General features: G+C 35.8%; 2 protein-coding genes across 11 annotated transcripts in view; one reads left to right on the top strand and one right to left on the bottom strand.

Moving 5' to 3' along the window:
* The window catches only part of CEP44 (centrosomal protein 44), a 47,945-nt gene extending 38,167 nt beyond the window's left edge, over positions 1–9,778 (bottom strand). The window contains exon 1 of one of the 8 annotated variants that reach the window (XM_073017729.1): positions 9,682–9,778. The gene's annotated coding sequence lies outside the window, so the exon portion shown is untranslated. Of the gene's footprint in view, positions 1–9,385 lie in introns of all 8 variants that reach the window. The other 7 variants (XM_073017726.1, XM_073017724.1, XM_073017728.1 and 4 more) reach the window with 7 other exon arrangements.
* Positions 9,779–9,910: 132 nt separating this feature from the next.
* The window catches only part of FBXO8 (F-box protein 8), a 54,782-nt gene continuing 38,705 nt past the window's right edge, over positions 9,911–25,987 (top strand). Inside the window, exons 1-3 of one of the 3 annotated variants that reach the window (XM_037993866.2) lie at positions 9,911–10,218; positions 24,173–24,225; positions 25,305–25,418. The gene's annotated coding sequence lies outside the window, so the exon portion shown is untranslated. The remainder of the gene's footprint in view (positions 10,219–24,172; positions 24,226–25,304; positions 25,419–25,987) is intronic. The other 2 variants (XM_008000286.3, XM_008000287.3) reach the window with 2 other exon arrangements.

Genomic DNA, 25,987 nt, shown 5'->3' with positions numbered 1-25,987 from the left:
CACTACAGAATCAACAAAATTCCCTAGAACTAAAAAGTGAGTATAGCAAAGTCATATAATATAAGGTTAATACACAAAAGTCAAATGTTTCCCTATACATTGGCAATAAATGATTAGAATGAAATACCAAACTAAAAACACCATTATCATAGCACAAAAAACACTTTTAAGTCTAAAAAAATATGTACCTGATCTGTATGTCACAAACTACAATACTATGAAAGAAATCAAAGAAGGTTTTAGCTAGCAGAGAATAGCGGAACAGGACCTCCCCAGCCCCTGTCCTTCACAGAAGCACCAATTTAGCAACCATCTGTGTATAAAAGTGCCCTGAAGGGTCCAAGTAGGAGGGTGTGACATCCTTCTGGAGCCCAAGACTGATAGAAGCCATTTTGAGAAGGCAGAATCGGGCCCCGGTAGCTGGCATGTGACTACAGATCTGGCTCCAGACCCAGCAGCAGCCTTATCAGCATGTGGGCTTCAACCCACCTGTCCAAGGTCTCACAGGAAGACTTGTTTGTCTGGGAACCCAGAAGGAATCACACCCACCCAAGCCCCAGTAATAGGCCCACAATCTGCAGACCTGATTTTGAACGTGTAAGCAGACCCACAACCTAGCTCCACCTAAGTGACTGTGGTTTAGAAGTCAGTCTCATCAAGGGAGCCTGCAGGAGAAGATCTTTATCTACTGAAATCACTCTGTGAAGTACAGAAGTGGTAACTGCTCCTTCAAATGTACAGATACCAGTGAAAGACTCAAAGGATTATGAGTAAATATAACATGCCAAAGGAAACCAATACGGTTACAGAAACTGTAACAAGATGAAGATCCATGAACTGCTTGACGAAGAATTCAAAATAATCATCTTAAAGCTCAGTGAGCTACAAAAACAAACAAACAAACAAACCCGATAGAAAATGAAATAAAATCAGGAAAACAATACATGAACAAAATTTTGTTCAATAAAGGAGAAGCATCAAAAGAACCAAACAGAAATCCTAGAGCTGAACAATATAATGACGGAACTAAAAAATTCAATAGAAGGCTTCAACAACAGACTCAATCAACCAAAAGAAAGAATCAGCAAACTGGAACACCAGTCATACGAAATTATGCAATTAGAGGAAGAAATATAAAAAAGAATAAAAAGTGAAATGAAGTAATACTACAGGACTTATGGTACACCACTAAGTAACTTAATAAAGACATTATAAAAGTTCCAGAAGGCAAACAGAGAGAGAGAGAAAGGGGCAGAAAGCACATTTAGATTATGGCTGAAAACTTCCCAAATCTAGGGATGAAAATGAACATCAAGACTCATGAATCCCAAAAGTTCCCAAATAGGTTGAAGCCAAAGAAGTCTGCACCAATACACACTATAATGAATTTGTCAAAATTCAAAGACAGAAAAAAAATTTTGACAGCAACAACAGAAAAGTAACTTATTTCATATAATGGAGCCCCCATAAAGGTATTGGTGAATTTCTCAGCAGAACACTTGCAGGCCAGGAGAGAGTGGAATGACATATTCAACATACTGAAAGTAAAAAAAGAAACCTGACAACCAAAAATAAATACCTGAAAAAAATGTCCTTCAAGAATGAAGGAAATAGCCATGAGTGGTGGCTCACACCTGTAATCGCAGCACTTGAGGAGGCTGCGGCAGGCAGATTGCTTGAGCTCAGGAGTTCGAGATCACCCTGGGAAACATGGTGAAATCCTGTCTCTACAAAAAACACAAAAATTAGCCAGTCATGGTGGTGCATGCCTCTAGTCCCAGCTACTTGGGAGGCTGTGGTGGGAGGTTGGCTTGAGCCCAGGAGGTTGAGGTTGCAATGAGCTGAGATCATGTTACTGCACTCCAGCCTGTGCAACAGAGCCAGACCTGAAAAAAAAAAAGAAAAGAAAAGGAAAGAAAAAGAAAAAAGAATAAAGAAAACATAAAAACGTTCTCAGATTAAAAAACTCAGGGAGTTAGTCACTTTCAGACATGCTCTAACAAGAAATGCTAACAGGAGTTCTTCAAGTAAACCGAAGATACTAAACCAACAGTATGAAAGCAGATGAAAGTATACATCTCACTGCTAAAAATAAACATGAAAACAAACACAGAACATTGCAGTACTGAAATGTGTAGCACATAAATCTCATTGAACACTAGTATATAAATTAAAAGACACAAATAGTATAACTATAACAACCACAGAAATTTGTTAATTGAAACAATACAGAAAGAAGTAAAATCTGAAATCAATTACATATATTGGTGAGGAAGAGTGGAGAGGAATGTAGAGATTCTGAATGTGAATGAAGTTAAGTTGTTACTAGTTTTAAAAAGCCTGCTATAACTACATAATATGTGATGCAAATCCCATGGTAACCAAAATAAAAAGTAGTAAATCAACAAAAAAGAGAAAAAAGAAATCAAAGCATTTTACTACAATCATCAAATCACAAAGACAACCAACAAGAGAAAACAAGAGAAACAGAAAGCAAATAGAAAACTGAATAAAATGGAAACAACTAAGTACTTAAAATTATTAAAAATTATTACTTTAAATTTTTAATAATTAAGGGCTCTCAAAAGACATGGAATGGCTGAAATGGATAATAAAAACAACACCCAACTATATGCTATCTACAAGAGACTCTAACATTTAAGGACACACATAGGCTAAAAGTGAAGGGATTGAGAAAGATACTCCATGCAAACTGAAACCGAAAGACAGCAGGGTTGCTATCTATATCTATATCAGACAAAATAGACCTTAAGTCGACAACTGTCAAAAGAGACAAAGAAGGCATTATATAATAGTAAAAGGGTCAATTCAATAGAAAGATATAACAACTAAAAATACATATGCACCCAACATCAAAGCACCTTAAAATATACAGTGAACACTGATAAATTTGAAGGAAGAAATAGATACCAATACAGTACAGAAGGAGACTTGGATACATCACTCTCTGTAATGTACAGGTCATCCAGACAGAACGCCAACAGCAAACATTGATAGAGCTGAAGGAAGAAATAGATATCAATACAATATAGAAGGAGACTTTGATACGTCACTGTCTATAACGTACTGGTCATCCGGACAGAATACCAACAAGTAAATCGCAAACTATACAGCACTTTAGACCAAACAGACCTAACATGCATATACAGAATATGAGACCCAACGAAAGCAAAATAATCATTCTTCTCAAGAGCATATGAAACATTTTCTATAACTGATCACAGCCTAGTCACAAAACAAGTCCTAACAAATTTAAGAAGACTAAAAACATTCTAAGGACTTTGATCACGATGGAATGAAACTAGAAATCAATAATAGAAAATGGGAAAATTCACAAATACAGGGAAATTAAATAACATACTATTAAATAATACTGGGTCAAAGAAGAAGTCAAAACAGAAATTATAAAATATCTCAAGACAAACAATAATAAAAACATAGTATACCCAAATATATAGGATGCAGTAAAAGTAGAGTAAGAGAAGTATTTATAGCAATGAATGGATTAAGAAGAAGAAAGAGGCAGGACATGGTGGCTCACGCCTATAATCCTAGCACTTTGGGGGGCTGAGGCGGGCGGATCATGAGGTCAAGAGATAGGGACCATCCTGGCCAACATGGTGAAACCCCGTCTCTACTAAACATACAAAACTTAGCTGAGCGTGGTGGTGCACACCTGTAGTTCCATCTACTCGGGAGGCTAAGGCATGAGAATCACTTGAACCCAGAAGGCAGAGGTTGCAGTGAGCCAAGATCATTGCGCCACTGCACTCCAGCCTGGTGACAGAGCCAGACTCTGTCAAAAAAAAAAGAGAAAGATTTCAATAAACAACCTAACTTTACACCTCAAGGAACTAGAAAAACAACAAACTAAATTCAAAATTGGCAGAAGGAAGAAAATAATAAACATTAGATCAGAAATAAACGAAATAGAAAATTGAAAAACAATTTTAAAAATCGACAAAACTAAAAGTTCCTCTTTTGAAAAGACAAACTAAATCAGCAAATCTTTGGCTAGACTTTAAAAATAGAAGACTCAAATAACATCAGAAATCAAAGAGGAGACAACTAATCCCACAGATATAAAAAGTATCATAAGGGACTATTATGAACAATTACATGCCATCAAACTGGACAATCTAAAAAAAAAAAATGCATAAATTCCTAGAAAACTATAACTTACCAAGACTGAATCAAGAAGAAATAGAATGCCTGAATAGACAATAACAAAAAAAGGAGATTGAAGGAATAATCAAAAATTCCCACAAAGAAAAGCCAAGAGCCAGACACATTATAGCAAACATTTAAAGAAAAATTAATACAAAACCTTCTTAAATATATCTTTAAAAAAAAAGAAGAGGGAACACTTCCAAAGACCTTCTGAGGCTTGCATCACCCTGACACCAAAGCCAGATAAAGAAACTACAAGAAAACTACAATCTAATATATTTGATGAATATAGATGCAAAAATCCTCAACAAAATGTTAGCAAACCAAACACAACAGCACACTAAAAGAATCATATACCATGACCAAGTAGGATTTTTCTTTGTGATACAAGGATGGTTCAACACATGACAACCAACCAATGGGATATACTGCATTAATAGAACGAAGGATAAAACTCACATGGGCATCTCCACAGATGCAGAAAAAGCACTTGACAAAATTAGATACTCTCTCATGATAAAAACTTTCAATAAATTCGGTATGGAAGAACCTTATAGCAAATTAGGTAAAGGAAGAACAAAATAAAGTCCATTTATGAGAAGCCCACAGCTAACATACTTAAAGGTAAAAAACTGAAAGCTTTCCCCATAAGATCAGGAACAAGGCAAGGAGAGGCTACTTTTGCCTCTCCTATTCAGTGTAGTATTTTAAGTTCTAGCCAGAATAACTAGGTAAGAAAAAGAAATTAAAAACATCCAAATCAAAAGAGAAGAGGTAAAATGATTTACCTGTTTGCAGATGACATGATCTTATATGTAGAAAACCTTAGGGATCCCAACAAAAATGTGAGAATAAACAAATTTGGCTTTAAAAAAGAAGGAAATCCTGCCATTTGCAACAACATGGATGAACCTGAAGGATGTTGTGCTAAGTGAATAAGCTAAACACAAAAAGACAAATATTGTATTATCTCAATATATGTGAAATCTAAAACAGTCAAATACAAGCAGAGAATAGAATGGTGTTTGTAAGGGAATTTGGGGAGAACAAAATGGGGAGCTGTTGTTCAAAGGGTACAAAGTTTCAGTTATGCAAAATAAATAATATCTGGAGGTACAACCCAGTGTCTGTGATTAGCAATATTGCATTCTTAAAATTTTGCTAAGAAGTTAGATCTAATGTTAAGTGCTCTTATCACAAAAGGTGAAAAAAAGATGGGTAGAAGGAAACTTTTCAAGGTGTTGGCATTGATTTCTTATAGTAATAATGGTTGGATGGTTTCACCATATCTACTTATATCAACAGAAATTGTATACATTAAATGTCTATAGCTTTCTGTATGTCAAACAGACCTCAATAAACAGGTTAAAAAATGAAGCAGCTCCAGATCCCTGCACACACACCTCTAAAAATAGTCCCTTTGTTTATAAAGCACCCCAAATTTTCCCCTTCTGAGTGTGTTATCTACTTAAGGGCCTGGACTACAAAATCCAAGTTTTCACTCTTCACCCAAAGTTTTCCCTTCTCACACACAGAATTTTGTCCTTCAGTTAGCAGATGCAAGAAGAGAATTTCAGAAATTACCTTTAAATACTACATTCTTATCTATACCTGGTGTTACCAGCTCTACCTAATTCATTTCATCTTCTTTCTTACCATGAAATTATAGAAACAGAAAGGTTAAATTACTGTAAAACACTGAAAACATACTGTCAGCATGAAATAATTATAATTATCCTTTAATAAATTGTACCTTCTGAACAATTTTCGTCATTTTGATCTTCGTGTATTAATAAGTTAATACATGTAAATCATAACCAGAAGGGAAAATCAAAACATTCCATCTACCAAGTAATAATGAAAAATAGAATGTGTGTGATTTAGTTAATTTAAAATATTATGGAAAGCAACAAATAACAGAAATGGTATCTGGGATAAATTTCCTGGACCTGGACAAGGATGTTTGGTGATATCTCAAGCTCTTCAAAACCTCTGCACATGCCATTTCTTCAAGCTTGAAGAGATACAGAGCAACTCCTTCCCTCTCCCATTCTCCATCTGGCTAATACGCCTGGGCATCCTGCTTAAATGTCACAACCTCAAATAAGTCTTAGATCCCAAACTAATTAATCCCCCTCATTAATTTTCTCTAATAGACCCAGTTCTTTTCCTTCTTCGTACTTATCATAATAAAGAACAAAAATCTGTGCCCAGGGACCAAAATAGCATTCTACCTGAAAAGCAACACTCACCCTTGTCATTTCTCAGCTTTATTTCAGAATGAGCTGGGTTACTACCTGGGGTCCCAAAACGACCTATATCCCAATGGCCTAGAAACAGAAGGAACACACTCATTCCCACTCTTGATGCTGATTCTTCACTTTAAAAAGCAACCACCATTGTCACTCAAGATGTTTTGCAGTCATCAGTCCCAAACTCCTGCTGGTTGGCCAAGTAGAAAAGGTGAACAGGGGAAAAAAAGGCAAGAAATTCAAAATATCTACACCTTTCACAGAAAGAGTAAATTGGTACAATTATTTTGGAAAACTTATTAGCGATACCTACTAAAAGCTGACATACATAGGGCCTATGAAACAGGCCTGTGAAGAATGTATACAACAGAAAAACATATACGTGAACCAAAAGATTTGAACGAACTGAGACTTTAAACAAAATGATTCATTTTTTAAAAACTACCCCAAAAGTAATAGCATGGAATTTATTTCTAAATGACTAAATTTCTTGCATGGAGTGGGGCTTTCATTAGATTTTCAAAGGAGATTTTTCCCAAAGAAGAGTCATAAGTAGGTATTTAAAGGATTAAGAACCTTTGCTAGAAGGAGATAGGCTTCTGAACTATAAAAGTCTAGTCAGCCAGTAAGGTGAAACTCAATAAGTTACATAAAAACATCTACCACAACTGTCCATGGACACTTCATAGAAGAAAAGTAATACATAACAATACCTTGAGTAATGAACCCTTTGAAAATGAAGCTCCTTTAAAATGAAGTCATTACATAAAATGAAAACAGAACAATTCAGAAATCAGGTGAAGCTGGGTTAGTGTTTTCCTTCAATTCGCATTCCCCAGCTGTCCAGGATACAAATCATCCCTTTACACATCTTTTCTCTATCTTTAAGGACAGGTAAAAAAGCTAGCAATTTACAAAATCCTAAATTTAGTAAGCTTCCTACTTTAAGCACCTAGCCACTCATTTCCATAGCTATTTCCCCAGGGTAGAGCAACTGCTCCCTCTCTTTATGAACCTTTCTGTTTCTAGTCAGTTCTCCTTTATCAACATGGTAGGGAAGAACTTATTGAATATACTTTTACAGACTTGTGCATGCACATTTTAGTCACTATTTTTCAGCCAATCAATTACTTCAACTAAACATTTACATTTGAGTCAGAGATAATTTTAGGTACTGTCAAATGGGAGATAACCAGAAAAAGAGAGTCATCCTGAAATCACATTATACAAAACACTGGCCAAGAAGGTAAATCCTCTTTAGTATCCTTTAGGATGACTGAGGGTGGATAGACACATGGAAGTCTAAAAGAGATTTCCCAAGATCAGCCTTGACCTTCCTGAAAAACATGAAGTGAGGACTACTCTGGCCTTAACTGCAAAAAATGTATTCTTGGATTTTGCCACTGGCCAATATAGTAGGTCTGAGCTTCTTTCAGGTTCCAGACCCATCTATTTTAACACAATTCTTCTAGGGATACCTTCTTCTCATTACAACATTGTGTAACTTTAACGTAAATTCTATGTCTTTCCAGACTTCCTCTAGTCCTTCCAGATGAATATTCCATTTTCCCAGTGCAAGTAATTTTGTTTTATGCAACACTTTATGATATTTTCTCACCTTTCCTTTTTCTGACATCTTGGAAAACATTTCAGTGTCTCTTACGTGATTTTTACCTCTGGTAATGAAATTTCTGACAACAAAGTATGTCTCTCTTCAGTAACAGCAGAATAAATATTTTGAAGAGTAATACAAGTAGAGCTTGTGAAGGAGGTAAGTGATAGGAGACAGAAAAATAAAGGGATTTAAAATTGGGATTATTATGGAATAAAATTACAGCTACTGCTCTACATTCTCTTAAAGGATTTTACTAAGTCTATTATAAAATTCAAAAGCCCTAAAAACAAGACATTAAAAGAAGCCAATCTATTACTTATGTACATTTTAACACCTTACTTCCATTAATGAAAAATACTTTTAAAAATTTAACATTTTCAACTTACAGCACTGATCAAAGGAAAACTGAGGAAAAAAGGAGATACCACTCAACTTGCAGCATAGATTCAATAATAAAGCTCTCAATATCCCTTTCTAGCTTCTTTCCTTGTCTACGAGTCAGATCTGCGCAACTGAACTTGTGGGAGAGGTTGTGAAAATGGTGTACTCTAGCAGTTTTAAGATTTTCAACATCTCTCAATCTCATTGCTGTTAGAGGTCATTAAAACAGTGCCTCCGAATAGAATGTCACTGGACCAGAGTGATTTTTGTTTAGAATGAAGCAACTACACTGACCTTGTTAATAGTCAATGGCTAAGAGTTTGTGATATACCACATAACGCTCGATATTATCTAAAAACACGTATCAAAAACAGAAGGGTAAAAATGAGAAAAAAAAGTTTATGAAACTGCAAAAGATACTAAGGAAATAATTCTCTAAGAGATAGGAGAGAGGTCTCACAGGCAAAGCACTGAGAAAGCTGGGTGGGAGTGCGCAGGACTAAGAGACAAGTAAAGAGTTCAATGGGACTGCCGTGTTCACATACAAAATTAAAAGGTCTACAGATAATTTGGGGGGAAAAAAGCGCCATAATTCCAGAGTAAAAGAGAGTAACAGTTTCAAGATTAACTTCTTATAGTGAGGGAAAAATCTGTAGCCTTCAATAAAGGTAGAGAAATATTTGAAAAGCTGGGGAAATGCAAACAAGTAAAACACGAACTGCTGTCTTGTCCTCCTTACAGTGAGAAGCCGGATGTATCCTCACCCCAGAGGATCCAATAGGAATCAGTAAGCCTGTAACTTTCCAACCCTAAGTGACAACCTAATTCTGATAGGATGAGCTGCCAGGATACTTCCCACTTCGTTGTGACTAAAAACTTACACTAATTGGGTATATAAGCAAGGCTCCCCTCCCGCCACTTGATTTAAAAGAATGAAAAGGCGAACCCGGTCATTCGTCCCCGCCCAGGGTCTCTATAAGGGCGGCGGAGAGAGGCGACCTCTGCCCAATACAGGGCGCAGCCTTGCCGTCTCCTCCGGGCTCACCCAGCAGCCACCAGCAAAGAAGCCGGTTTCAAAGGCCCAGCACGACAGGGACAGGAGGAGGGAGCGTATGCAACCATTGACAGTCACCAGAGTCCAGCCTCCCGCAACGAGTTGCTACAGCCAGGCGCCTGCGCCCAGACACGCTTCTCGCGCCGACCGTTTGTATCTGGCATTGTGGGTTCCTGCCCGCCACGCACCGCGGCAAGACCTTCAAAGCGGCGGGCTTCTCTGCGCTCCAGGATTCCTCGCTGCAGATTCCACACCGCGTTCGTCAAGACTCCTGTGAAAAGCGACTCTGCTGAGAGCCTTCTCAATGGCCAGTCCAATTCTAACTTGCAGCTGAGAAGTTTTTCTGATCTTGATGGTCAGAGGGGCTCGTGCTGCGAAGTGAGAAACAAGGAATCTATAGCGAATTGTAAACAACGGAAGTAAAAATGCGTCTCCGTTAAGAGTTGGAGCCTAACGTCACTTCCGGCAACAATAGGAAGCGTCAAAACTAGGGCAGTCGGCAGTTCTGGCTCCTGCAGCTGGAGGAGCCCTGAGTTCTGAGGGTCGTAGTGCTGTTTCTGGTATTCTCATTGCCGTCACCTCCACCGGTGTGGACAAGTAAAGTTTGAACCGGCTTCTCCATGGCCTGGGCACCAGTTCCCGGCTGAACCATTTTCTTTTTGGCTAAAAGCCCCCGCCCAGAGGCCGATTCGTCGCGGCGGCGGTGGAGATCGCAGGTCGCTCAGGTACAGGAGTCAACCTAGATATTTCAGATCTCTTGCCCTTTCCCTGTTCACCTTCACTTTTCTCGAAAATAAAGACAACCAGTGCTTGCCAGTTGGCCGAAACTGGCCGACCAGCAAGAGTTTGGGACCAATGACAATGCAAAGCATCTTGAGTGACAGTGGTAGTGGCTCATTAAAGTGAGGAATCAGTGTCAAGAGGCGGGACTGGGTGTGTTCCTTCTGTTTCTAGGCCATTGGGGTGTAGTTCGGTTTAGGACTCCAAGTAGTAACCCAGTGTCGTTGTGAAATAAACCTGAGAAATGACAAGGGTTACTTTCTTCAGGTCAAAGTGTTGGTTTTCGGATCGAGTGTTATTTTGGCTCGTAGACACAGTTTTTGGTTCTTTACTACTTTCCAGTAATAATGAATGCAAATACAAGTGTAGTTAGGATCACGATGGATTGCTAGCTGTTGCAGTAGTCAAACTTTGGTTATATAAAACTTGACAAGCTTTTGTTTGAGTCTCAGCGATTGTGTTCTAATCTCTCAGTAGGTTCTCAACGAATAATATTTATTTGGCAAAATTACATAAATTGATCCCATTCCTCGGTCATTTAATTTTTTTACTTTTATTTTTAGGTTCTGTATGAATTTACAAATAAAATAATTGATTCTACTTGTTTTACAAGTAAAATATTCATTTTCAAGGGTCCTAGGTGTATATCCCCAAATGAATATATCATGATTTTTATTACTGCAAGGTGAAGACAATTTATGTTTTCTATTTCAGCTTTCTTTTTCCTTCTTTTAATGTTTGAAGTAATATATTTCTGAAGTAGGAGCTCTACACACTCCTCAACTCTACCCTTCATGAAAATGATATACGAAATAGAGTAGGTTTCAGAATAAAGAATAGATAAGTTTTATTTTTTTTTTTTTCATATTTTGTCAGAAATTCATCTTTAGCCAGTTAACCTGACAATATGTCTGATGAGGTACTTCATTAGTTGTCTTGCTGGATAACAAATTACCCTCAAATTTACCCCAGCTTAAAACAAAAAATATTATCCGTTTCTGTACGTCAGGAATCAGGGTGCATTTGTAACTTCATTTAATAATAACTTAGAGCAAATTAACTATTATTACTTGGGGCCCTTGGATCAATTGAAATACTTCCATCCACAAAATATTATAGCTTCTAGATAATACAAAACGATCACAATTTATTACATATGACCACTTTAATGGGGAATGTGTGTTTACTGTTGCTGGGTTAAAATATGTTTTCCTCATTTTACAATATAAAAACAGTGAATTACCAGATCTTTAATCACAGAGTGTTGAAATTAGTCATTCAAATTTGTAGCTTTGTGGTTTATTGTTTAACCAACTGCTCTTGTGCCACTAATTTTTTCCTCATTTTGATTCAAATTTGGAAACTGACACTATTCCATTGACTGACCCATGATAATGCATCAAAATCATTAATACTAAAGTCTAAGAATTATGCATTTAACTTGTGTTTCTTTTTCTTGAATTATTTTACTTAAATAATTTTTTAAGCAATTTAAATGAAATACATCTATTTCTGGACATTTATGTTCACTATTTCTTTTTCGTTTTGCTCTCATTGTTTTGTTTTTCTGACAAATTTCTTGACATAGCTCTCTAATAAACTGAAACATTTTGGGCGGACTTGAATAAATTTATATCATATTTGGGGCAAGTACTTTTTTTGAGACAGATTTTTATTCTGTTGCCTAGGATGGAGTGCAGTGGTGCAAACAAGACTCACTGCAGCCTTGACCTTCCAGGTTCAAGCAATTCTCCCTCCCACATCAGTCTTCAGAGTACCTGGGACCACAGGCACACCCCATCATGTGTGGTTAATTTTTTAAAATTTTTGTCTGACTGTGCTGCCCAGGCTGGTCTTGAAGTCCTGATCTCAAGCGATCCTCCTTTCACAGCCTCCCAAGGTTCTGGAATCAGGTGTGAGCCACTGTGCTGAGTCTGGGGCAAGTATTTTACAGCAATATAGAGATAAAAATATTTGTGGTTTGGAGTTTAGGCAATAGCTTTAGGGAGTTTAACTCTGTAGTCAGCAGTTAGTGTATTTTTCAAGAATAGATTGCATAAGATTCATAAGCTATTTGAATTAAGGAACCAGATTTTAGCAAGTAAACCAAGCATGGAGAGACCCTATGTGGAGTAGTGATTTGTGGAAGTCATGAATATAGGGAAAAAAGAGGTGGAAAGGACAGATGTTAAATACACACACATGCACACAATCATCTCTTCTTTTATTTATTTATTTTCAGAGTTTTTTCCCCTCATTTTATTTTACAGGGTCACAGAATTGTTTTTTCCAATTTTAAATGGTAGTAAAATATATGTAACATAAAATTTACCATCTTAACCAGTCTAAGTGTGCAGTTTAATGGTATTAATTACGTTGATAATGTTGTGCCACCATCATTTTATTTTCGCAGGATCACATAATTGTTTTTTCCAATTTTTAATATACATAACGTAAAATTTGCCATCTTAACCAGCGGAAGTATACAGTTCAATGGTATTAGTTACGTTGATAATGTTGTGCCACCATACTCTTTTTGTAAAACTGAAACTCTATACCTATTAAACAATAATTCCCCTCCCCCATTCCCAGGCCCTAGCAATCATCATTCTATCTTTTATTTCTGGTTTTGGAAAACGGAAATGTTTGTATTCATATTACTGGAAAGTGGTAAAGAACCAAAACCTCATATGTATGGGCATATCCAGTATTTGACTTTTTTTGACTGGCTTATTTAACTTGGCATAATGTCCTCAAGGTTCATCTCTGTTGTACGGTATGCCAGAATTTCTTTTCTTTTTAAGGTTACATAGCATTTCCTTATATGTGTCGGCCACATTTTGCTTATCCATTCATCTATTAATAGACATCTGGGTTGCTTCCATGTTTTAGCTGTTGTGAATAATGCTGCTATGAATATGGGTGTACAAATATCTTTTCCAGACCCTGCTTTCGATTCTTTTGGGTATATACCTGAAAGTGGAATTGCTAGATCACATGGTAATTCTGTTTTTAATTTTTTTTTTTTTAAGGAAGCTCCATATTGTTTCCGCAGAGGCTGTAGCATACGTATTACATTCACATTAACAATACATAAGGGTTCCCATTTCTCCACATCCTCCCAACACTTATTTTTTTTTTTTATAGTAACTATCTTAATGGATATAAGGTGGTATCTTATTGTACTTTTGATTTGTATTTCGCTAATGATTAGTGATGTTGGGTGTATTTTCCTGTGCTTATTGGACGTTTGTATATTTTCTTTGGAAAAATGTCTTTTCAAGTCCTTTATCCATTTTTGAATCATGTTTTTGTTATTGTTGAGTTATGAGTTATCTGTAAATTATAGATATTAGATTTTATCAGATACATGATTTAAAAATATTTTCTCTCATTCGGTGAGTTGCCTTTTTACTCTATTAATACTGTCTTTTGATGCACAATTTTTAGTTTTCATGATGTTCAGTTGGTCTATTTCCAACTTGTGCATTTCAAAATCATTGCCAAATTCAGTGCTGTAAGCCTTTTGCCCTGTTTTTTCTTCCAAGAGTGTTATAGTTTTATGTCTTACATTTAAGTCTTTGATCCATTTTGAGTTTATTTTCATAGATAGTGTTGGGTAAGGTTCCAACCTCATTCTTTTAAATGTGGATATGTTTCTCAGCACCATTTGTTGAAAAGATTGTCCTTTCCCCCATTAAATCATCTTGACACCCTAGTCAAAAATCTTTTGACCGTATATGTGATGGTTTATTTCTGGATTCTGTGTTCTATTTCATTGGTCTGTATGTCTGTTTTTATGCCAATACCATACTGTTTTGGTTGCTGTAGCTTTGGAATAAGTTTTGAAATCGGAAAGTGTGTCTTCCAGCTTTGTTTTTCTTTTTCAAGTTTGGTTTGACTATTAGAAGTCCCTTGAGATTCCATGTGGATTTTAAATTTATTTTCCTATTAATGCAAAAAACATCATTAGAATTTTGGCAGGAACTACATTAAATCTATAGATAACTTTGAGTGGTATTACCATCTTAATAATAATAAATCTTCCAATCTGTAATCACAGGATGTGCTTCCATTTATTTGTCTTCTTTCACTTCTTTCACTAGTGTTCTGTAGCTTTCATTCCAGAAGACTTTTACCTACTTGGTTAATTCCTAAGTATTTTATTCTTTTTGATGCTATTGTAATTGGTATTATTTTCTTAATTTGCTTTTCAGATTGTTCATTGTAAGTGTAAAGAAATACAACTTATTTCTGCGTTTTGACTTTGTATCTTTCTACTTTGCTGAACATATGTATTAGTTCTAAGTTTTTGGTAGAATCCTTAGGGTAACTACAAAGGATTTTACTGCTTTCTTTCCAATTTGGGTGTCTTTTGCTTTTTTTCTTGTCTAATTACTCTCGGAACCATGGAATTTTATAGCTAAAAAAGATATTAGGGACAGTTTCAAAACCCTTATTTTACAGGGGAGGAAACTGAGACTTCAAAATTTTAGTGACTTGCCTGATACTCACTACTAGCTAAGGAAGGAGACTGAGTCAAATTCATGTTTTCTTTCCATATGTCTCTTTTCACTATTAAATGTTTTCTCATCTCATTTATCACCTTCCCCCTATTTCTGGCTGCCTTCAATGTTCATTTAATTTAATACCTTGTTTTATTTGTATAAAAGCAACTCAGTGAGAATTACGACTTTTGTTTTGTTTTTTAATTCCATAGCACTCATAGCAATGGCCTTTGTGGTTAGTGGGCAGGCGAGTGTGTGTATACTGAGAAGGTGGGTTAGGATATGCTATGCTACCATGACTACAGCTGATTATAGCCACGTTGAGTAAATAGTAATGCAATTAAGTAAGAACCATATAATTAAAAATAATGCTAGTGAGAAGTATGATACATTTATTTTATTTAAAATTTCAAATAATTGGACATTGGAACATTTCTTGAAAAACAAACCAAAGAAATTGAATAAGCCTAAAATTCTTAGATTTTTGGTTGCATTTAAATAACACATCTTAATATTTACATTTGTTTAGTTGCCATTTTTGTAACACTTATTATAGAATAAAATTAAAGAACAGGAAAAAAAACCTTCAGGAAACAAAGTAATATTGTAAATCTTTTTGAATTAAAAAAAAACCTGCAAATGGTATGCCTTTTAGTAACAAAAACTGCTCTTGCAGGACCAGATCTTTAAATTTAATGAGTGGGGCTTTTTATGTGTTTAATGTACCTTGTGACCTCTTAGTACTTAGCTATTTCCCTTTTCTCCTTAGAAAGACCTCCTTGTGGACTTACCCTTCCTTCATTTCTCTACATTTGTTGCCTTTAAATTTTAGGGATGTGATTGGTTATCAGGTTTTTTTTCTTTTTTAAAAAATTTCTCTACCCACTCTGTTCTAAACTTCTTTGGTGGTCTGTTCTTTTGGAAGTGAAGAAGTAAATGCTAGGCTCCTGATTTGATTCAAAATGTCTCAGAAAATATTTTCTCATAGACTCTGCCATGTTCCTATGCCACTGAATAATATTACATGATATCGGTTAAAGGTTTTTGAAACCTAAAGTAACCAAAAATAGAGTTGCTACTTTTTACTTGAAAAGCATTGAACATTTTTAAAAACATATAGGTGGATTTCCTTATCTTTAGAATTTGTGTTTTAGAGATAACTATTTTAGTACACACTTTAAACCTTCATCTGAGACAGGACATTTATTTATAAATTCCAGTATTTAGATAACTAAGAAATACTGAAGAAAGATGATCATTTATAATGTGTATTTAAATGAGGCTATTCATATGTCAGTCGTTACATACCAATGATTTAACACCGTTTCCTCAGTAAAAGCTTTATGGAATTGGTTTGCTTCAAACAAAAGATCTTAAAGTAGAATGCTTTTTTGAGACCTCCGGACTCCTTTCTATTCTTGCCATCTTTTCCTGTGTAGATTTTATATGCCTGAATAGTATATAAACTATTCTTCATTATTTATCGTCTACACAGCATGTGCCATTTGAGTGCTTAGTGCCATGAAATTATTAAAAGCATTAGTTACCTTTTTCTTAATAAATACTACCTTATTTGGTGTTTAACTTGTTATATAGAGATAGTTCGATTAAAGCTACTTAATATTTTACAGATAGACTTTGTATTAGGTACAACAGCTATTAATAACATTTGTATTTTAGTCTTTTTAGAAATAGGCTACTATTTTAAAAAGGAAACAAAACATGGTAGTCAAAAATACCATGTCTCTCAGAAAGGTCGCGATCTTCTAGAAGTTAACAAGTATAGAAAACTATTATTCTTATAAATTTTAATAAATGTGTAATCTGTATACTTATTTGTAGTTAATCCGTAGTTTGTACTGCTTTTAAGTGGAAGCTCTTTGTTGCTGTTGTAAAGACTCTTTAGACTAAAACTACTTCTTAAAAAAAATCCAAAATTATGTCAGAACAATATAGCTGTTTCAGAAACTACGTACTGCTTTACCAATTAAAAGATGCTTTTACATACATTTTCTTAGTTAAGGCTCATAGTCACCCTGTAAAATAGATAGGAATGATTTCCCCCATTTCACAGGAAACAAAAGGTCGGAACCTTGTTTGAAATACCTAAGGTCATACAGCAAGTTAGAGCGTAATTGGAGCTCCACCTTTAAATTCATCCTCCACAGTAGTGGTGTCAAAAAGCTTCTACATTACTGTAAAGCAGACATTATAGTATATAGCCCACTTTAGAGATTTCAGTTTTATTTATGCTGAAATTAGCATAATAAAACTGAAAGTAGACAAATTAATTTTTAAAAAACCAAAAGATTTACACACCACTACACTCCAGCCTGTTGACAGAGGGAGACTCTGTCTCAAAAAAACAAAACAAAACAAAAATCCGAAAGATCTAAATACATTTAGATTTTTAAAAAATTGGCTTTGTCAGCCAGGCCCGGTGGCTCATGCCTGTAATCCCAGCACTTTGGGAGGCCGAGCCGGACGGATCACATGGTCAGGAGTTCAAGACCAGCCTGGCCAACATAGTAAAACTCCGTCTCTACTAAAAATACAAAAATTAGCTAGGCATGGTAGTGCGTGCCTGTAGTCCCAGCTACTCGAGAGACTGAGGTAGGAGAATCGCTTGAACCCTGGAGGCGGAGGTTGCAGTGACCTGAGATTGTGCCACTGCATTCCAGCCTGGGCAACAGAACAAGACTCCAACTCAACAACAAAAAAAATGGCTGTCAAATAAGTATTTGGTCAATGTGTAATAAAAGTATTACTGTTAATATTGCTGTTGTTATTTTAATAGAAACAAGGGCATATAAGAATTTAGGAGATTCTAAATAAAATTTACTGATTTTAATGTATTTTAAGTAGAAGCATTTTTCTACAGATACTAGAAGTATAATATTTGTAGCAATCCAAATTAATTCAGATAGCTTATTACTTTGTTTTCAAATAAGCAATTATACCAATTTTCTAACTAATATATTTTATATTTACATTGTTTTTTTTATCAGACTAAGAGTTACACAAATATCTATCCTTTTTGCATTGTACCTTGCTCTGTTGTTGATATATCCTATGTAAGTGGTCAAAACATCATTTAGGATTTGTGTCATTAAGGATTTGTATCCCTTAATTCCATCTTCGTTTAATCTATATGTATTTGAATTTACTTGAAGTGAGAGATGATTCACAGGTTGTAAATTTTTCACAATTAGTTGGATTCCTAAAATATAAAATAGTTATTATTTGTGAAATGATGCTAGACTTCCCATGTCCTTGGTCACCCTCTTTAAAGCATTCATTAGAGTTTCTAATTCCTTTTTAAAAAAAAATCTTTATTAAGGTATCATATACATACCATAAAATTCATTTATTTTAAATGTACAGTTTCCTGTCCTTTTTAAAACTTTTTTTGTTTTTTTTTCCATCCTTCTATGATTTTTTAAAGATAATTGTAGATGCACATGAAGTCTCAAGAAATATAGAGTGATCCCTTGTATACTTTACCTAGTTTCTCTGATTGGTAATAGTTTTGGACTATAATATACTATCAAAACCAGGTTTTGCCATTGATACAATCCTTCTTATTCATATTCCCCGTTTTATTTTTACTCGGTATACATATGTGTATGTGTATGAAGTTCTGTGCAAGTTCACATATCCAGCACCACAGTCAAGATAGTACATAGTTGTAACACCACAGGGATCTCTCACACTGTGCTTTTATAACCATACCCACCTCTCTGATGTTGACCATCTTATCATGTGCTTGTTTGCCATTTGTTTATCCTCTTCATTGAAATGTGTGTTCATATCTTTTGCCCATTTTTGTATTGGATTGTTTGGTTTTTGTTTACTGTTGTTTTGAGACTTGTTTATATATTCTAGATACCAGTCCGTCAGATATGTGGTTTACAAATATTTTCTCTCTGTGTATAGGCTTTCATCTTCCAAATATAGACTTTCAAAGAGCAAAAATTTTTTATTTTGATGAGTTCCATTTGATAATTTTTACTTTCATAATCATGCTTTTGATATAAGTCTGAGAATTCTTTGCCTAGCCTTAGACCCCAAAGATTTCCTTCATGTATTTTTCTTTCTTTCTTTCTTTCTTTCTTTTTTTTTTTTGAGACAGTCTCGCTCTGTTGCCCAGGCTGGAGTGCAGTGGCGCAATCTCGGATCACTGCAAGCTCCGCCTCCCAGATTCACGCCATTCTCCTGCCTCAGCCTCCTGAGTAGCTGGGACTACAGGCGCGCGCCACCACACCCTAATTTTTTGTATTTTTCGTAGAGATGGGGTTTCACCATGTTAGCCAGGATGATCTCGATCTCCTGACCTCGTGATCCACCCACCTTGGCCTCCCAAAGTGCTGGGATTACAGACGTGAGCCACCATGGCTGACCCCTTCTATGTATTCTAAAATTTTTATAGTTTTATGTTTTATGTTTAAGTCTATGGTCCATTTTGAGTTAACTTTTGTAAAAGGTGTAAGGTTTAGGTCAAGGTTCATCTAATTCACTTTTTTAAAAAATCAGTGTTTACCAATTGTTTATTCAACAAATATTTTCTGAGCACTTTATATGCCAAGCCACTGTGTTTGATACTGGGTTTATTCATGTAACCTATTGTGTGGAGTCAGTTCCTTATTTTAGTACTTACAGTCATCATTTTGCGTGGTACCATGTTAACTGAAACTAGTGCATGCTGAAACTGTGGCCTTGCTATGTAAATGGCGTCTCTCCAAATTTCACAGATACTAAATTATTGAAATTCAGGACCAGGATTATGACTACTCAGGTAATTAAATCCACAGTTATCAGACGTACTTTGAAATGAAGGAACCAAAATAATAGTTATCATTTAAAGAGGGTGAGAGGGATGAGTACAAAACTACCTTTTATTGTGAACTACCAACTATGGGTTAAGTTGCGTAAATGTTATCCCCACCTCCCATGAAATAAGAATTAGTATCCATTATTTTACTAATGAGAAAAATGAGGATCAGAGATTATAGGCTAATCAGATTCTGTGTTGTGATTTGATCTTGATCTTTTTTCACATCAAAGCCTGTGTGCTTTCCACAAGAACAGCAGCAGCCTGAAAGAGCAGCTGCAGCTGGGAGCAGCGATGGAGGTAATAAACAGTGACGGGTAAAAAGAGATGAGAACCAGTGATGAAGAAACAGATGGTAAATTGCCTTTGTCATCCATGGGCTCCAGCAGTTCTGGGAATATGCTTTGTGGGTTAAGAATAAAAGCTTTAGACTCAGATAGACCTGAGTTTGAATCCTAAATCTTCCATTTTTCCGGCTTTGACTTCTCAGGCAAATTTACTTAACCTCTCTGGAGCACTATTTCCTTAGCTGTAAACTTAGAATGGTAACACCTACCTATTGGTTGTTGTGAGGACTAAAATGAGATAATATATAACAGACTTAACAGAGTGCTTTGCACAGAGTACATATTAACGGGTTATAGCACGAAATAGTATTGTTTAATGTTTATATTATTAAACATTATATAAATAAATGTATATGCATAATATTATGTACAAAAGGAGGGGACAGAGTCAAGAATTCATTCTAAGGCTTAAATCTCCACACACAACAAATAATTAAAGGGATTTTTTATTCTACTTTGTTAGAATAAAAATAAAAAAAGAATGTCTCTGCCCTTTAAAATAGAAAATTCTTATCAAAAATGGCAAAAATAATTCCTACTAAATATTTTGATGTTTTCTTTGATAGTAGGTTTCCTACTGCTCTTATACTGTGATGCTGAGTATTTATTTCTTTAGTAATGGTATTCAGTCTGTATTACACTGAGCCCTAAGGTAATAATTCTTAAACTGAGTACATAAACTCAAACACACATCTTTTTCAAGTTTACATGCCTGGATTCCACAACTAGGAGATTTGTAGTTACAAAAAAGGTTGTTAGAGGAATAAAAATAACCCTTGAATACTTTTTAGCCAGGTTTACAAATGTTTAACATTTTGCCACATTACTTTATTGTGCCATCTGTATAGACATAGATGTTACTGTTTTGCTGAACCATTTTGGAGTAGGTTGCATATGTCACACCATCACACTTCAGTGTGTGTTACAAAGAACAAGAATATACTTCTGTATAGCCATTTCACAGTTATCAAGTTTAGGAAATTTAACATTGATACTATGATACCATATTTTTATCCAATCTTCAGCCCATATATCTAATTTCTTATTTATCTCAATAATGTGCTACATAGCAATTTTTTTCCAATCCTGTTGACATACTGCATTTCGGTGGTATTTTTTGTAGCCTCCTTTAATCCAAAACTGTTCTTCCACCTTTTTTCTTTTTTTTTTTTTTTTTTAACTTTTATGACATTGGCATTATTGATTTATTTTTTAGGAACAGAGTTTTGCTCCATCACTCAGGCTGGAGTGCAGTAGTGTGATCTTAGTTCACTGGAACCTCCAATTCCTGGCCTCAAATGATCCTCTTGCCTCAGGCGCCTAAGTAGGTAGGACTACAGGCATGTGCCACCACACTCATCTAATCTTTTAATTTTTTATAGAGATGGTCTCGCTATGTTGCCTGGGCTGGCCTCAAGCAATTCTCTCGACCTTGCTCTCCCAAAGCACTGAGATTAGAGGCATGAACCACCATTCCCAGCCCGGCATTGGCATTTTTGAAGGAAAAGATTCCGTTATTTTACAGACTGCCTTTTGAGTATATTCCCTATTAAATTCAGATTATGGATTTTTGGCTGGAATACTATATAATGATGTTGTGTCCTCAGGGCATCACATCTAGAGGCACATGATGTGCATTTGCCTCTTATTTGTGAATGTTAATTTTCATCATTTAGTTAAGGTTTTGTCTTATTTCTTAATTTTTTCTTGTAATTAATGGCTGATATGTGGGAAGATACTTTGGGATTCTGTAAGTATTCCATTCTTTGTCAAACTTCAGATTCAGCAGCATCCATTGACAATTCTTGACTAAATTATTTTTTCTCTGATGGTAAAATGATAATTTTTCTAACTACATTATTCTATCTTCTTTAATTAGAATTCTACTCTAAAAAAGAGCTTTCCTTCTCCTTTATGTTTCTATTGATCATCATCAGTGTAGACTCACAGATTCTTTTTTTATGTAATGGATTATACAGTTTTTCCTCAGTATTTGTGGATCTGCATCCACAGTGTCATTCGACCACAATTGAAAATATTTGGAAAAAATAGAAAGTAACAATACAACAATAAATAATAATACAAATTTTAGAATACAGTATAACAACTATTTACGTAGCATTTACATCTTACTGGATGTTATAAGTGACCTAGAGATGATTTAAAGTGTACAAGAGGATGTATACTATGCCATTTTATACAAGGGACTTGAGCATCCGTGGATTTTGGTATCTGGGGGAGGTGACATGAGGGGGTGATCCTGGAACCAGTCTACTGCAAATGTTAAGGGACAATTAATTCATTACTGTCATTTTTATTTGATGTTCCAGGTTTGGGCAATAGGAGCCGCCTTCAAATTAGCTCCTAATGTCCTTTTGACATTATCCCATTGCTTTTGTTTTTCTTTTTTTTTTTTTTTTTTTTGATTTGCTATTAGTTCACTGAACACTCATAATCCAAGTTTAAGAAACACTGCCTTAGGAGTTTCTTGGTAGCCCCTAAGGGGGTCCTTAAACTGGAAAGGTACAAATTGAGAAGAAGATGCACCTTTTCACCATATTCATGTATAGCAGAACTTTGATGAGTCCCTCCTATAGGTAAATCCCCCAAATATGTAATATATAGAGTATAATATTTTATAATTATATCTACTTAAATTAAGGTTAAAATTAACTTTTATTGACGAGTTACCAGATGAAATCAGGAAAAGTAAATCAAGTAATTGCTATGCAAGTGCTTCAGCCACATTTTAATGCTTAAACATTGGATCTTTGAGGCAATGAAAAGTGACTTAGAGATTTCTGCACCATGTTCCTTGCTTTGAGGTGATTGGTTTGACAGCCATTATGCTGGGCCAATTGTAAATGTAAGGAGGGTGGTGGCAGGGAGTTTTTCTCTAATGTCATTCAATTTCTGTAGCAAAAATGCTTCTTCATTTTGCCTGGGTGAGGGAAAGGGGTTGGGATACATACCCAATCTTTCTAGCTGTGTGATATATGTGTGTTGAGGGGAGACGTTGTGGTCCATTTTTACATATATATGCACATTATTTTATTTAATTCTCATAAAAATTATACAAGGGGGATATTTTTATTAGTATTGTGTAGGGAAGGAAGCAATGACCCAGAGATGTTAATATCCTGATTCTTTTGCTCATTTCACTCTGAATTTCTCTCTTCCTTATCCTATGTTTTGGAGTGCCAAGCCTCTCAAGGTTTCTGCAAGGTACATAAGCTTCTGCTTCCCTCTCCATATGATTCCAGACTGTCCTCCGTCTTTGTCTACATGGCTTCATTAGTAGCCACTCCTCCTTCTACTTTTCATGTTGCAGAAATGTGTTGAAATCTCATGTTCATTACTGTCCTGTTTTCGTTTTCTTTTAGTTGTAGTTTCTACCATTTTTTTTTTACTCTGTCATTTTATGGGAGAGAGAGGTGATAAATATATGTGCTCCATCTTACAAGAATCCAACCAAGGTTGAGCTTTTTTCTGAAAAAGTTCCTTAAAAGAGTATTTCAAAAGTGAGTCCAAAAATTGTTTCTTCTGTCTCCTGTCCAAATGGTATCTTACAAATTGCAAAGCATGTTAATGAGATGATACCCTACCATTTATACTTATCCCAATATTAGTTTAAAACCTATTCCTCGGAGGCCAAGGCGGGCGGATCACCTGAGGTAAGGAGTTCGTAGACCAGCCTGGCCAACATGGTGAAACCCCATCTCAACTAAAAATACAAAAATTAGCCGGGCGTGGTGGCAGGCACCTGTAATCTCAGCTACTCAGGAGGCTGAGACAGGATAATTGCTTGAACCCAGGAGGCAGAGGTTGCAGTGAGCCGAGATCGCACCATTGCACTCCAGCCTGGGGGACAAGAGCGAGACTTCGTCTCAAAAAAAAAAAAAAAAACCACTATTCCTAAGACATGAACATGAATAAAAATGATTTTGAAGTTTAGCATATTAAATGTAAGCTATGTAATACCAAAAGAGCTTTCGTAGAAAGAAAAATACCATATATGTTTAGTAATCCTAGATATAACTTTACTGAAATGTTATCAGGTGGGAGTACAACAGATCATATAGGGGTGACAGTGGCTGCTTGCTCTATAAAAGTAGGAAACTTTATGCAGTCTTCTAGATAAATAAAGGCATTATTTTTTAATAATGCTGGACTCTTCCTAAAATCATGTTACTTTCCATTTATGTCTTCCCAGCTACTGTGCCACAGCAGCATAGGACTTTAGGAACAGAAGATTAAGTTTGAAATGTAAGCTATGATAATAAACCAAAGTATGAAATTCTTATACACGAGATTAATTTAATAAAATAGCTCTGTCTTCGCTAATGTGATACGTTTATACACAGTACCACTGAGTGTTCAAGGTCGCACAGTTTGGTTGCCAGTCTACATTCAGTAGCCATTCAGTACCCATTTGTGTCAGGCTTCTAAGTTTCCTGTTCACTACCATGTTCCCTGAGTGTATTTGCAGGCAGTACAGAATTGAACATGAATATTTTATCCTTAAACCAAAACAGTATATAATAGCTCTGAGACACAAGGAGCATTAATTGACTGCTGTATTAAAATGACTATAATTAATTGATAGTCATGTTTGCATAATTTCAGGGAGTAGAAATTCTGGGATCATGTTCGTTTGCCTATTTGGCCATTGCTTCATTTGATGCTTCATCCAATTTATAAAGGAGTTCTGATTTATTTTATTTTGTGCTAATCATTCGCTGGAAATTATCAATTTACGTTTACTAAATAGTATCTAAATCTTCAGTAGTAAGTATTCATTTTATTACTATTCTTTTTTTTTCTGAGACAAGAGTCTCACTCTGTTGCCCAGGCTGGAGTGCCACATTCTCAGCTCACTGCAACCTCTGCCTCCCGGGTTCAAGTGATTCTCCTGCCTCAGTCTTCCCAGTAGCTGGGATTACAGGCATGCGCTGCAATGCCAGGCTAATTTGTGTATTTTTAGTGGAGATGGGGTTTGCCATGTTGGACAGGCCAGTCTGGAACACCTGACCTCAAGTGATCTGCCCGCCTCGGCCTCCCAAAGTGCTGAGATTGCAGACGTGAGCCACCACTCCTGGCCGCGTTTTATTACCATTCTGAAAAATAATGAGAAAATGTAGAGTTGGGATTGCGTTGGGGTTTTTTCCCCCATTTTTTTTTGTTTGTTTGTTTTTGTCTCCTTGGAAAGGAAGAGTTTCAACTGTGAAATCTTATGGAGAATTTTTTTTGTTGCCTGATTTCTCTTCTGTGATCTAAGTAATTATGAAATTTTTGGTTACTTCTGTCAGATGATAAATAATGAAGTCATGTTTCTTTGTTTGTAGAGCAAGAAAAAATATGTTTGGTTTTATTTTGAAGCTCCTTAGAAAGATTTTTATAGATCCTCTCAACATGATAAAGAAGCTTTGAACAAAATAAATTCAAATTTGGAAGAAAAGGTATGGGACACCTTGAATTGTATTAATTACAGTTGATCTTCATTATTTATGATTTTGTATTGGTGAATTTACCTACTCACTAAAATTTATTTGTATCTCTCAAAGGAGTACTCCTGTTGCTTCTGCAGCCTTTAGCAAACATGCACAAGAGCTGAAAAAAATGTGTTGTTCAAGGTGCACTTTCGCAGCTGAAGTTGAAGGCAAGGCTCTGCCGCCTTATCTTAGCTCTCATTATAAACAAGTGTCCTTTTTGTGGCTTATTTAATGCCACATTTCCCACATGCTTTTTCTTGGTGGTTTTAGTGTTTAAAATGGTCCCTGGCCAGGCGAGGTGGCTCACACCTGTAATCCCAGCACTTTGGGAGGCCAGGGCGGGCGTATCATGAGGTCAGGAGATCGAGACTCTCCTGGCTAACATGGTGAAACATCGTCTCTACTAAAAATACAAAAAAAAAAATTAGCTGGGCGTGGTAGCTGGTGCCTGTGGTCCCAGCTACTCCGGAGGCTGAGGCAGGAGAATGGCGTGAACCTGGGAAGCGGAGCTTGCAGTACGCCACTGCGCTCCAGCC

This window comes from Chlorocebus sabaeus, chromosome 7, assembly GCF_047675955.1.
Source record: "Chlorocebus sabaeus isolate Y175 chromosome 7, mChlSab1.0.hap1, whole genome shotgun sequence".
In the NCBI taxonomy this organism is placed as follows: Eukaryota; Metazoa; Chordata; class Mammalia; order Primates; family Cercopithecidae; genus Chlorocebus; species Chlorocebus sabaeus.
This window is presented reverse-complemented; position numbering and strand designations above follow the sequence as displayed.